At 34.4% G+C, this 13588-nt stretch overlaps 1 protein-coding gene across 10 annotated transcripts in view; it reads right to left on the reverse strand.

Annotated features, from left to right (window-relative positions):
* Rdgb (retinal degeneration B) overlaps positions 1 to 13588 on the reverse strand; it is a 30164-nt gene extending 16576 nt beyond the window's left edge. For 7 of the 10 annotated variants that reach the window (XR_011447457.1, XM_070303008.1, XM_070302997.1 and 4 more), the window contains exon 1: positions 13413 to 13588. The gene's annotated coding sequence lies outside the window, so the exon portion shown is untranslated. Of the gene's footprint in view, positions 1 to 1282; positions 1518 to 1932; positions 2036 to 5949; positions 6039 to 13412 lie in introns of those variants that run through there. The other 3 variants (XM_070302950.1, XM_070302958.1, XM_070302967.1) reach the window with 3 other exon arrangements.

A 13588-nucleotide genomic window follows, 5' to 3' on the forward strand; every position in this document is an offset into this window, starting at 1 on the left:
ACACGATTGTATTGTAGATGATAGCCTAATTTGTTGCTCTTTTCAAAATGAACGATATCTTGGTAAAATCTTAACAATAGCGATAACATTCGGAAAAGAGTAAAGAAAAATTGGATAAATAAGGAAAATAAAATATGATATAAGCATAGAAAAAAATAGTTTTTTCTCTCATTATATTTTCATCCAAAAATGTACCATCTAATGCATAATAAGTTGAAAAGTGAAATTATAATATTATTGAAACAATCGTTTTTTCATCTCTTCTCGATCGAATATCTTCGATCGATTTATTTTCTATTTTCAAATTTTTATATTTAATATTTTGTTAACAATACACAATGTGTGTGTGTGTGTGTGTGTGTGTGTGCGTGTATTCTTTCAACTAATAGAAAATTTTATAAGTCAATAATATGATAGAAATGTTTAATACTGAAAACTAAAAAAAAAGAAACATAGTAAAGAGAATTTTTTCATTATTATTCAAATTGTCATTATACAAGTTTTTTTCATCGATAATTTAGATTCTTCAACAGGAATTATTTGGTTACGGAATATTCGTCGTGGCATACAAACCGATTGTCGATTGTATCATAAACTATTGCTTATGCTCTTCCGCGCGATCTGCTATATCTCATCCTTCTCGATGCTTGCCATGCCGGAAATATTCCGGTGTTTATGTCATAATTAAAAGTAGCCGTTAATAGCTCGAAAAATAAATCATGATTGAAGAATAAAAGATTCTCCGACAAGCAATTGCAATTGATAAACAATATCCGTTTATCGAGATAAGTCTCTAGCTACAAACGAAACAATAACGAATGATACGTATGTAGCGTCGAAGGATAAAAAGTATTATTATTATTATTATGCGTAAAAGAGAGGAAACCGACATTTATATATTATCTACAATCATACAGATTTAACAAAATTGCAATATTTTTAACATTTTCTTATTTCCACCGCGAGAGATTGTTATATGTAAAAATATCATTCCGTAATAATTATCGACATTATCAGCTTCCGGATTGAAACAAGAACGTTACAAGCTCGGATGTTTATTTATAATCAGCCTCGAGAGAATCTAAACTTTACGTCGCGCCACACGAGGAAATCGACGACTGACGATTGTAAAATCTGCGCGAAATTCCACGAGATCGCTCTTATTCCGGACAGCGACTTACTCGGCAATTTTAATCGCCGCGTTCTAAATTTCGTGCACACCCAACATTCTTATTCACGTATAGTGTCAGAAACGGTACGAATGATAAAACATCGAACATACCATTCAACATGCTGCGTAGTTTCCGGAAGAAATATTTTCAAGTCTCTCGCGATGAACCCTTTCTTCGTATCCCAAATTATACGCGATACATATTTGCTTCTCAGAATATCCGCGAGAATATAATAGTATCTCACTCGCGAAAACTGTCGATCACTCTCACCGAACCAATAATTAATCCTTCAATCGATACCTTCAAGTTCGCTTCGTTCGTTGCTTCTCGCGCAGGGCGAGATCTCTAAAGTAAATAATCTCTCCTTAAACATCTCCAGAATCGATGACACGGTACAATAATATAGCTTTCGTCAATCAAATTCTCTGCTTCTTTCGTCAAAGAAAATTTGCTTCCACATTCGCAATAAATGGGCAATAGAAATAAATGCGCGATATTTATTACAATTCTTTTTCTCAAAACTGAGAAAAACGGATCTCTCTCTCTCTCTCTCTCTCAATAACGATATAACAAAAAAAATATACATACTCTATAGAATCCTTCAACTTCTTTTTTCACATAGCAAATTTATCTCGACTCGATAACGTAAAGAAAAATATCGCGTGTCACTTTCTCGAAAAAGAAATTTATTTAAATTTAATTTATAAATTATCGAATATGTAGGGAAAAGAAGACGAAAATAAGATCGAATGATACATACGAGCGATGTGACAACGGAGACGGCAGGAGCGCGAATTAAAGAGTATTAGCGGCACGACGACGGGACGGGATGAGAAATGACATTTCGAGGAATAGACACGCACCTAAATACGAACACAGCGACAGCGACGGCGAGTACACAAGTACAGCGACGCGCCGCCGCAAACTGACCTGATGCTGATGGGTGAGGGGGTGAGGGTGACATTCGCAGGCGCGAATCGCAACGCGCGATTCGTCGATCCTCGAACCCGCGAAATTGCCGCCGGCCAATCCGAGGAGCTCGTAGTATCCTCGCCCCCGCGACGAGCTCACACGGACAGGGCCGTAAATTACACGGCGCCGATCAACGAACGCGTGTCATTTTACGAGCGTGAGCTACGTGCGCCTTGTACGACACCTAATTTACGTACGTGATAGAAATTTGCATATTTTATTGGCATATATAGTTAAGTAAAGGGAAAAATTCTTCAGTTCTGTTAATCGCATTAAGATTTAAAGTGTCGCGTAATTGGATAAAATTTAAATACAAATATACGTATACGCAAGTTTTTTGTATCCTTTGGTAAAAGAAATATACGAATATACATATAAATCTCATATGAAAGGCGATTACATGATAGATACAGAACCAATTTTCTCCTTTTCCAAAGAATCCTCAACAATTCTTTACGATGACACAATTGCATTAAAAGGAATAACTGTAGGATTTACGTTAAAAAGTAAGTAGGTATAAAAACACGATCACATGTACATAAATACATATACGGATTTCGTACTCAAAATGCTGAAGAGGGTGAATCGTGAGGAGATTTGAACTTTTGGACGCGACAGTGCGCGAGATATTTCCGTTCGGACCTCTACGCCGTGCGCCGTGTATCGGAGATATATAGACGCGAGATCGCCAGATATGGGGAAGGGGGGATGTGGGGGGGGGGGGATCGCGTTCCTAGATGATAGAGATGCGATACAGGAGATTAGTTGTTAGATAATGGAAATGTGACGCCCTGGGGTGGTTTAACTCGCCACTGCCCGGACGCGGTCGCGGTCGCCTTCTCGGTTACCTCTTCTCCTACTCTATTGATCGTTCCCGAACAACCAAGGCGCGAGACCAGCTGCGTCCCACGTCCCACTCGCGATCTTCTCCCTCCAGTTAGCTAGCTAATAACCTCTCCTTCCCTCTGCCCCGCGAGAAAGAAGACGAGATCGAAAACGGTGCGCGCGATCTCCAACCTTACCCTTCCGGGAAAACGTCTGCTCGTCTTTTCGCCGCTCTTGTTCCGAAATATCTCCGAAGGAGATATTATATATATATATATATATACAGGGTCCCATAATTCGCGAATCACCCGTCATGTGCAGGTAGAGCAGATGAAACCGCGACGAAAAGTTCTTTACCATTCTTTTCTATAACACTTAATAAAAGAATTATCGTCGAATAAAGTTTGGCCAATCACCGAGCGCACGTCGGTAAGCCCGATTAAAGATCGGCGCTGATTGGCCAAACTTTATTCGATAATAACTCTTTTATTAAGTGTTATAGAAAAAAATGGTAAAGGACTTTTCGTCTCAGTTTCATCTGCTCTACCTGCACATGACGAGTGATCCGCGAATTATGGGACACCCTGTATATGTATATTTTTCGAAATCAAAAATCGAGAAACCATCGTTGCCCAATGATATTTATTGGTTTATAGAAAATAATAATCTATAAAATATCCAGAAAAATAAATGATGCTTCCATACAAGAATTTTTTTTTATTTTAAAACTTTTATGTAGCAGAGCTTCTCAAGCAACGAAAAATATTTTTTATAATAATTTCCAGCAATCTCAAATTACACGTTGAAAATCGCATCAACTACGACTCGAGAGACTCGCTTATATATGCATATTTAATATTTTACATATAATCTTTCTATTTTTTTCTCTCGTGGATGACGAAGGTTGATAAAAAATTAAAACGGCTACCGGCTATGTCGCCGTATTCGCAGTCACCGTGTTTGTCTCGCCCCTATTTCCATTTGTCATCGGCAGAATCATGCAGGATCACTTCGGCTAATTGCCCACTTTCTTATAGGGCGTTTCGTTCGGATCCTCGACTTCATAACCATGCGGTGGCACTGGATTTTTCACAGGATTATGGAAAAGCGAGTGATTGCCATCGCCCCAAGGAAATGGCTGTTAAAAGAAAAAAAAAGAAAAGAAAAAAAGAACAAAAATAAATTCGCATTTCTAACACACTACACATTCGCGGATCGAATATTTTAGGATAAAATAATATTTTGTCCAAAATCGATTTAACATCTATCGCGTAAAGCTTCCGGATAAGCCAAACATTAATAATTTTACATTAATTTTATCTGATTTTCCGAAAGAATAAATTAATTTTTCTCTCAGATTGATAAATTATAATTTTTAAAACGTTACACACTAAAAAGTCACAACGGTAGACACACGTGCGCGTGCCACGTGCGATAGATAATTAATAGAGGTAAAAAAAAAATAGATCTGCGTTTACATATTTAGAAGCAATAGATCGTATAAAACTTGTTTCTCCGTCGTTTTCTCATTTGAAAATTTCGCGAAATATCTAATATGCATGTAAGAAACGTAAAATTTAAAATATTATATACGAGCGAATTAGAATAAGGTCAATGAAATCGTGGGTCTTCATTAATCGATAACAGAGACGAGACTGGGAATAGGTTTAGCTGTTGAAAATGCGTAATAAACAAGTACAATATATAAACGCGAATGAACGAATGAAAAACTCGCGTCGAAAAAAATGCGAGAATTTAAGCTTCTTGCAAAATCTAAATTTTTATCCATTTCACATCAGCAAACATTAAGCAAACGAGAAGTAATAAATCACTTATCTCATATATCTCATATATACGATTCGTATAATATAATTTTTAGGAGTAACCTATGAAAAAAAGATGACCTAAACAAAACAAGTAATTTGATAAATGTATAAAAATATCTATCGTATCATTGGCAAACGCTACGGTATATTTATACGAGATCTCGCATATGTTTGCAACAGACAAATAACGGTATAAGCAGACTTTTCTCAAGTCCCGTTTTCACCGACAATGTTGATAAATGGTGTTGAAGAAAAACCTTAGTTCGACGATACATGTATGGGAGATTCAGAAATGGCTCTCTTGGCTGCTTCGCTTTCTCTTTCTGTCGTGCATAAGTAATGACCGACATGATCACGACCAGAGGTAACGCGACCAAGAGGGACATCATTCGCCAAAAAACGAGCTTGCGTGGATCTGTGATTCACAATTGGTATTGTTTATTGCATATTCATTAACGTCGCAATTTGCGCAAATCGCGCGATAAATTTTCCTCCTCTTGTCACATTTCTTTCGACAATAAATTGAATTCGTATTACCCATTACATTCTACAATATTACATTATTGATGATTTACACGAGATAACGAAATGTAAAGAATGCGCTAGAACAAATTTAATTTAGTTTCAAATTATTGCGTTACTAATAATTAGCTGCGTTAACTGTATTCCAAATTTTAAAAAAGTTTACATGAAATTGTAGGAGTATGAAGAAAATAAATTAAAAATAGAGTGATTAATTACATATTTTTTTCATTTAAAGTTTAATAACATTTTGCAATATTCGCGCGTCAATATATATTCAATTTATATGTTTCGAAAAAAAATATAATATTATTTCATTTTCCGTATTATATATACGTGTAATGAATAATTTACAATAATCTGCGATAAATTTAACAAGAGATTTTCTCCTTTCTTTCTCTATATCTGTAACTCTGCCTTCTTACCATATACTTTTTCGCGTTTATTTTCCATTTCGATATTAATTCATCGTTCGCAATTACTAATCTCGCTGCAACTAAATCTCGGCGCTGCGCGGCGTACCGCCAGATTCACGATTTCAAGAATATACAAATTTATCGCAAAAGTTTGAAATATGCAGAAGAGTTGAAAATATTTCGAGTATGTGAAAAAATTCGCAATAAAAAAATTACCGGCTCTGTCCTGGTCGCACATCGGTGGCTTGGGACAAAGAAATGGCGGATCCGATCTGGATGAAGGACACGGCGGACAAAGATCATCATTCTCGCCCATCGTCGAAGAAGAGCACGTCTCTCGTACGGTTCGCGATTCACAGTCCTTCGATTTTTCGTACGCGCCGAACTTTCGAAAAACTGTCAAACGCCACAAATCGGATAATCGCTTGATACGAGCGAACGACATCGTGTCCTGTTTCGTTTATCGGATGATATGTCGTTAGATATTCCTTTGAAGTCGTTTTCTCAAAGCAATTTCGAAAAATTTTAAGACACTAATAACTATAGGAAACTCGTCGTTGTCTGAAGTCAACGCCACAATTTTTGCGATAATCGATTGATGATACTTGCAATAATTTATACAGAAAACAGAAGAATGAATAACGAATTTTTCTGAAAAGTCCAGATACGATAATAGGTCTGCTTTTTTTTTATAGCTCAACTGGCTGCACTAGTTTAGAGCTTATCTTTCTCCTTCCAATGTAGAAAGAAAAAGATAAACTCTAAACTAGTCCAGCCAGTTCAGCTATAAAAACATACCTAATATATGATATGCCGATAAATAAACGTTAAATAAAGTTAAGCTTCCTTTATTTAGTATATTTTTCGTCTTCAAAATTTTCATTTTCTATATTACTCGATACGTAAGATAATAAATTAAATTTTTTTCCAAATTTTGTCGCAAATTATAGAGCATCTAAATGAGCAAGCTTTAATCTCGAATATCCTAGAATTGGAAGAATTTGTTTAAAATATATATATAACAATTTTATCACAAGGATACAGAGTCTAACTTGGAGATTTGCCGTACACTTAGGTTTGCCAAACATCCTCCAATGGGGAGGACAGTCCTCTAACTTGGTGAAATTTTTTCTGTCCTCCGGAGAACGCTATTTATCCTCCAATTTCGGCAAATGTTTTTCCCATTTTTTTTTTTCGTCAAGTGGTGCTATTTGAGAAGATACTACAGACCTCTCTGCTTCCTTCCTAGACGATATATATAATAGATATAATTTAAAATATATTAATTATATATATATATCATAAATATATAATTAGGACTGCAACATTTATTCATTTTCATCTATCTGTCCATTCCATGTTCTCTCTCTCTCTCTCTCTCTCCTCTCTTTTTTTTTTGTAAATTTGCTTCGTGTCCTCCATTCGGAATTTTCAAATGTGGCAACCCTACGTACATTATAATATTCGAGTGATAGTTGATACAATTGTACATAACTTTTCCGTCACAAAATTCTAAAAACAATGTGTCAATACGTTTCACTCAGTCGGCGCGGATCTAATTGTAAGAAAACGTCGAAGAGAACGCGGGTTCGTTTAGGTTTAGATTTAGATTTTCCGGTGAGATGAGATTAATGGCAGAGTACACTTAAGCGCGAAGAGACGACGCGCTTACGAACGAGTGCATCGCGTGATAACAGAGAAACATCGTTGAATCCGCGCTTTATCGACACGCCACTATGTCTATGTCTATGTCTGTCCATGTCTATGTCTATGTCTAATAAACAGTCGATTCCGTCACCTGCATATCCTGCAACTCTCGCCAAAGATATTTCTCTCTTGTGACCCATTCCTCTCAGATCGACTATTTTCTTGGAAACTTACTCGTGAAAATTTCCTTCCTCGAAAACTAATTTTTACCTGGATAACATTACATAATAACAATAACAATACGATTTATTATATATTATTCACTCGAGTCGAACCTAACTTGAGACAGACATGGAACGTATAACGTAATGTGTATGTAATTATGTTTCTGGAGACGATTTTTCTTTAGCGGAAATGTCAAGGTATCCATCATTTCTGAATTATTAATAATTGAGAAAGAAAGAAAGGAAATTTTTGCACAAACTTTATAGAATCATAAGATTAACAAAATTATATTTTCTATTAAATTCAGATGAAATTTACTTTCACCTAAACTTTCATTAAAAAAAAAATTAATTTAAAACTTGGTTCCAAAGATATATATATTAGACAAAAAATTAGGAACTTGCAACAAATATCTGAATTTTTTTCGCTAAAAAAAAACTAACTCTAAATTGAGAATTTGGTATTAAAATGATATTTGGCGGGTTTTTTTTTTTTTTTACATTTTATATATTATAATCAAATATAATATAATATAATAAAAAGAGACTTTATATTCTGGAAAAGATCAAAGAGGATAATTGGAAATATATAATATTTAATCCTAGTCGAAATATCCAGCGCCGCGCGTCAAGAGGCACACACTGTTTTGCTTTTAGAATTAAATGTTTCCACAGTGATTAACGAGAGAAAATAAGATTGTTCGCGAGTCGACGACAAAAAAGCCGCGTCTTTAATTTTCAAACGACATCTTTAATCGTATTACGTCTCTTTTGAAGATGTTGCGAATATCGGTTTCTTTGTTTCGTCGACCAAACCGGGATAGGAATTTCGGAATTCGATAGAACAACGCGCCGATAACGCTTGGCTGCTTCAACGTTTCATCTTTCATGAGACATGAAGAAAAAATGTACTTGTATATATGTGATCGGATATGTATTCCGGGCTACGTATTAATGCAATAATTGCGCGCGAAAATATCAAAAGGGTTCTCTGAACGCATCGATAACGGGACGGATTAAGATTATTATTATTAACTCCGACAGCATGGAAAAAAAGTTTCTTTTTCCGGATAAAGTAAGAAAATGCCCGCTCTCTTGACTTATGTATATTTGCACGATTCCATATTTTCAGTCTCTCCAATGCATTTGTTAGTATCGACTATACATATATGTATATCATATATACGGATATACGGATTTACGATCAATGTTTGACTGAACTTTATCGTAAACATGATTTTTGAATGGAAATTTTTATCATGGATTATGCATTTCTGCTTTATGTAGATAGAAATATTCGCCTTGTCATTGTTTATCCATTTCATTGATAAATATGCGTGAATATAGACGCATCCTTTCCCTCTCTCCACCCCACTCCCAGCAAATCAATTCTTAGAGCATACGATCGATCTTGACAATTTTGTGTTTCAACATTTTCTAAATAGATATAAAGTTCTTCAAATTTGTTTTGATTTCTCGCGCCGATGATAGAGAATTATCGTCCGCGAGCGAGGAAAAACAACGCCGTTGAATTCGCACGGGATTACTTCCAGGGATACGACGATGTGACTTGCGCGGTAACCTTTGACATTTCGAAAGGGCGGGTCGAAGTCTCCTTTCCACCCTCTGAGGGTAAACACCCATCCCCCTGTGACCCGACATCCGGCCGAAATGTGCACGGCGCATAAAAGATCCATGTTGTAATTTGCAAGTTGATAAATGAGTTTCGATCTCGTCTTCGTAAAAACTTTATGCGCGAGACTTTGTTAATCCTGCCTCTATTTCCTTCCTTCTGATTCTATTTCAAACTCGAGTGTAACACAATCCTCGGGCATCTTTGTCGTAGCAACGGACATTTGTGCTATCCGAAATAAAGGAATAAAAAATTAACAAAGCGCAGAATGAATGTTTAAAGTGTACGTTACGATCTCGTATAGCGCACGAAAAAAAAAAAAATATATATATATATAGAAAATTTTAAACAAAACTAAAATATACAAGTTAAAAATGTACTTTTCCTTTTCAAATTTTTTTTCCGAATATACAATAGAGAGTTTGAGAATTGGTAAATAGAACGACATTTTTACTTTTATTGCAAACTGAAGGCATTTTTCCACTAAACGTTAATTATTTTTTTATAATTTTAAAAATGTTATTGTTAAATGTCGTGAAACAAGAATGTTGCAAATTAAAATTCTATTAATATAGAATTCATTTAGTTTAAAATCACTTAGGATTTTGCTATTTATTTACATTATACATTCCTAAAGTTCGATTTGTGGTTTTTACTTTTGTCAGTTAATGAATAAATATATTGCAGTTAAAGTATTATCCATATCTTAATATTCATGTTAAAAAAAGATCGAATATTTTTTGCAAGAAAAGCGTGGCACTACAAATGTATGTGCGGAATGTACGCGCAGATATTACATCCTGTAACATCTCCTAGACCTAGAAACTAGAATAAATTGGCTAAATTGAAAACTATTGACAGAATCATAGATTAGTACAATCAACAATGCGCGGAATCAAGAGCCCGTGAAAATCGTATGATTCTTCAAGATAATGGATTCTGAGAATTTTCGCGAGAATGAGAAGCTCTTAGCTTTAAATGTAAAAGAAAAATTCAGACTATAGATTTAAATAATTACAGTACCGAAAAAAAAAAAAATCTGAAAATTGCAAAGAGTGTCTCAAGGATAAAAAAGTCTTTTGGAATAAAATAAAGATCTGGAATAGAAATAAAGATCTGCAAAATCAAGAATTTACGAGTCCGTAAGAGAATTTGCGAGAACGCAAGATTCATTATCAATCCTAAATCCGTGACATTTTATCACATATACATTAACCTTCGTCGCATTCAACCGTCAAGTTTTCGCTTCAGAGGCAAACGAAGACCGTTATTAACAAATAAACCCCGTTTCAATCGTCTTGCGTCGATCTCTAATTATCACCGACTGTAATTAGTAGCGGATATGTGCGGTTCACCTCCCGCCAGCCTAATTGCGTCACTATCATACGAGACTTTGCGATCGCTAGATATATACTCCCGTACCGATCATAATGCACAAAACCGTAACTATAATAGCTTGCTCCAATACATAATTAGATAAGCTGTATAAATAAAGCTATTAAATTAGCGCTTTTTTGTTGGCATTAAAACTCTCTTGACTAAAGATTTATGTGCGCAATCTTCTCTTCTGACATAAAATCTTGCATGACAATCGTATCTTTATTTATATTTTTCTCTTGATAAAAAACATAGCATACAATATTGTACGAGCCTATAGACCTTATAGTCCGTTTGGCATAACTTTCTGCTGCCATCTGTATTGCGCGCGCAGCGGTTGTCTCGTTGCTTGCCAACTCGACAACAGCGCCTTCATTTGCTAATCACTTGGCAACTTATGTTTATTTGTGTTGCGATGCAACCTTAAGCGGGGAGCACACATTTTTGCATAAGCGCGTAATCATAAGCATAAGGAAATTGATTGGTCAATTTCGTTATGCATAAGGAAATGGACCAATCAATTTCCTTATGCTTGTGATTATGCGCTTATGCAAAAGTGTGTGCTCCCCGCTATAGGTTGTTAAGGGTTCGAGATACGGAAGAACGAGTTGAGAGCTATGTAAAGTTTAATTTATGAAAATTCCTTTTTTCAATCGCTTATATCCCGGAAATAATTGCTGCTTCGATATTTTCGCCGAAGAAAAATTATCTCCAAATTGGCCAGAGAATCTGCTATTAAAAGAACGTCCGGTGATTTTGAGACATATCATGTATACAAATATAGAGATAAGAAAATAAATGCCATTATTCTCCTTACTCTGAAATAGGAAATCTCACATGTTTTCGCTAAGGAGTTTTTATCCGGTCGAAAATTGGGACGAGCCTATATACAAACTTGATCGATTTTCCAAATGTTTCAAATCACTCATGACGTCTCTTAAAGAGAGATGGCAAGAGAGAATTGAAGTTCGCCGTTGTTCAACCGACGTGATGTCAACAATATGTCAACATAATGATGTTCTCTACATTCGCCGACGTCAGTAACAGCGAAACAATAATGAGAGATATACGAGTGCGGTTATACATACATTGATATGAATACCACAGCAACGTGACATTTCCCACAAAAAGGAATATAATAATCGTAATCATAATCGTAATCGTAAATGTCAAAAAAAATGTCAAAAAAAATGTGTTCGTTCCGTCGAGAAAAGCGAAAAGCGAGAAACGTATGGTTGTATGTGATTCAACAGTGAACTATTTATTTTTAAAATAATAGCAGAGTAGATTAAATGTTCGATCAAAGTAATACTCTTCGACTAAATCGTTCAAATTTTATATTTTTTTAAATAAAATAGAAATTGCAACTAATAATCAAAAATAACAACAAATCCGTATTTGTAATAAAATTGTACAAATTGCATTTAACAAATGTCTTTATTAGAGAATAATTAATTTTTGTTGATAAAAATAAAAATATCGTATACGTGTATTATACAATATTCTTTAATAGGAAAATTGTTCAAATATAGACAAAATGATATAAGATACTATTTAATTACAATATCGAAAGCATTTGAATAACTTGTATAAATATATAAAATAACGCATAATTATATGCTAATTGCGTAAAACAAAATATTTTTAAAATAATTATTTTTAAAGATTGTTTATATAATCCACAAAATCTACTTTTGTTTCGATTTTTTTTATTCAGAAATTTCTAAATTTTACGGATTTGTTAAAAAAAGCAAAATTGTCAAACAAATAGTTTATGGATTCGAGAATTTAAATCCATATCATCTCTTAATATTAAAACTATTATTATTATAGGATAATTAAAAGACCAGAGATCCATATCCTCAAGAATATGCAAATACGCAATTCAGCAGATCCTATAAAATTCATAAAGTCAAATCAGTGAATCGATGAATATATGGAATCCGACTATCCATCCATGTACTAATCATCTAAAATATACGCAAAAACACTGTACAATAAATTATAATCTCTAAGGTACGCATATCAATTTTAATCTCATCAACGTTGTCTTCTCGTGTAAATAACGTATTATAATTGTTTTTTATTTAAATATGTTTTATAAAATGTCAGTAAAATCTACTCTCCCGTTTATCCGAAATTCTATTTGATCGAATATATAAAATAGCAAATATCAAACACAGACATATGCAAAAGTAAATTTTCAAACAATTGCAAAGATTTTTGTTAAATCTGCTGATTTGCAAAATACAGTATCAATTTAAGCATATCTTTCATTAAATTTGTATTTAAGATCTCAAACATTTCAAAATCTCTCCTTAATCAAATATAAATAGAATATAGAATATATCAAATAGAATATAATTTTAACTATAAAAAATTATTTTATCTTATTAATCCCCTTAGTTTATCAATAATATTATGAAAAGCCGTTTTTTTTTTCTTTTAGATTTATATTATATTATTATATATCACACGTCGCTGTGACAGAGAAAAAAAAATATATATATATATATCTAAAAAATAAAAATTATAACGTAATTATGTCAAGTTGTTCCATTAGTATAAAAAAAGTATCCTTTTTGACACGTTCTTTATACTTGTTCCTCCCCTTTCGTACATCATTGCCCGTTGTTCGTCATCGTCGAACATATCGAATCAAGACGGAGAAAACGAGCTATCAAATTGCTCGATTCGCGCCATTTCTTTCGTAATATCCGATTGACAATTTTGCGTCGCTCGCAACAGGAAAACACGCAGTAGATTTGTCAAAAGACGCCGATTAATCGCCGACTTACCGATTCACCAATTAGACTTTCCAAGTGACTCCGGCAATCCTTGGGAATCGCACTAGCACTCGCAGATTTACACGTTCGCACGATCGCACGCGACGACGTGATCGTTCATCCACAGGGTGTTTCCCGACATCTTTACGCGACGACTCCTCGGCGACAATGATGTCAGATGCCAGGCC

Source organism: Polyergus mexicanus, unplaced genomic scaffold (genome assembly GCF_030449975.1).
Source record: "Polyergus mexicanus isolate NDT 795.1 unplaced genomic scaffold, iyPolMexi1.0 SCAF_1, whole genome shotgun sequence".
Classification (NCBI taxonomy): domain Eukaryota; kingdom Metazoa; phylum Arthropoda; class Insecta; order Hymenoptera; family Formicidae; genus Polyergus; species Polyergus mexicanus.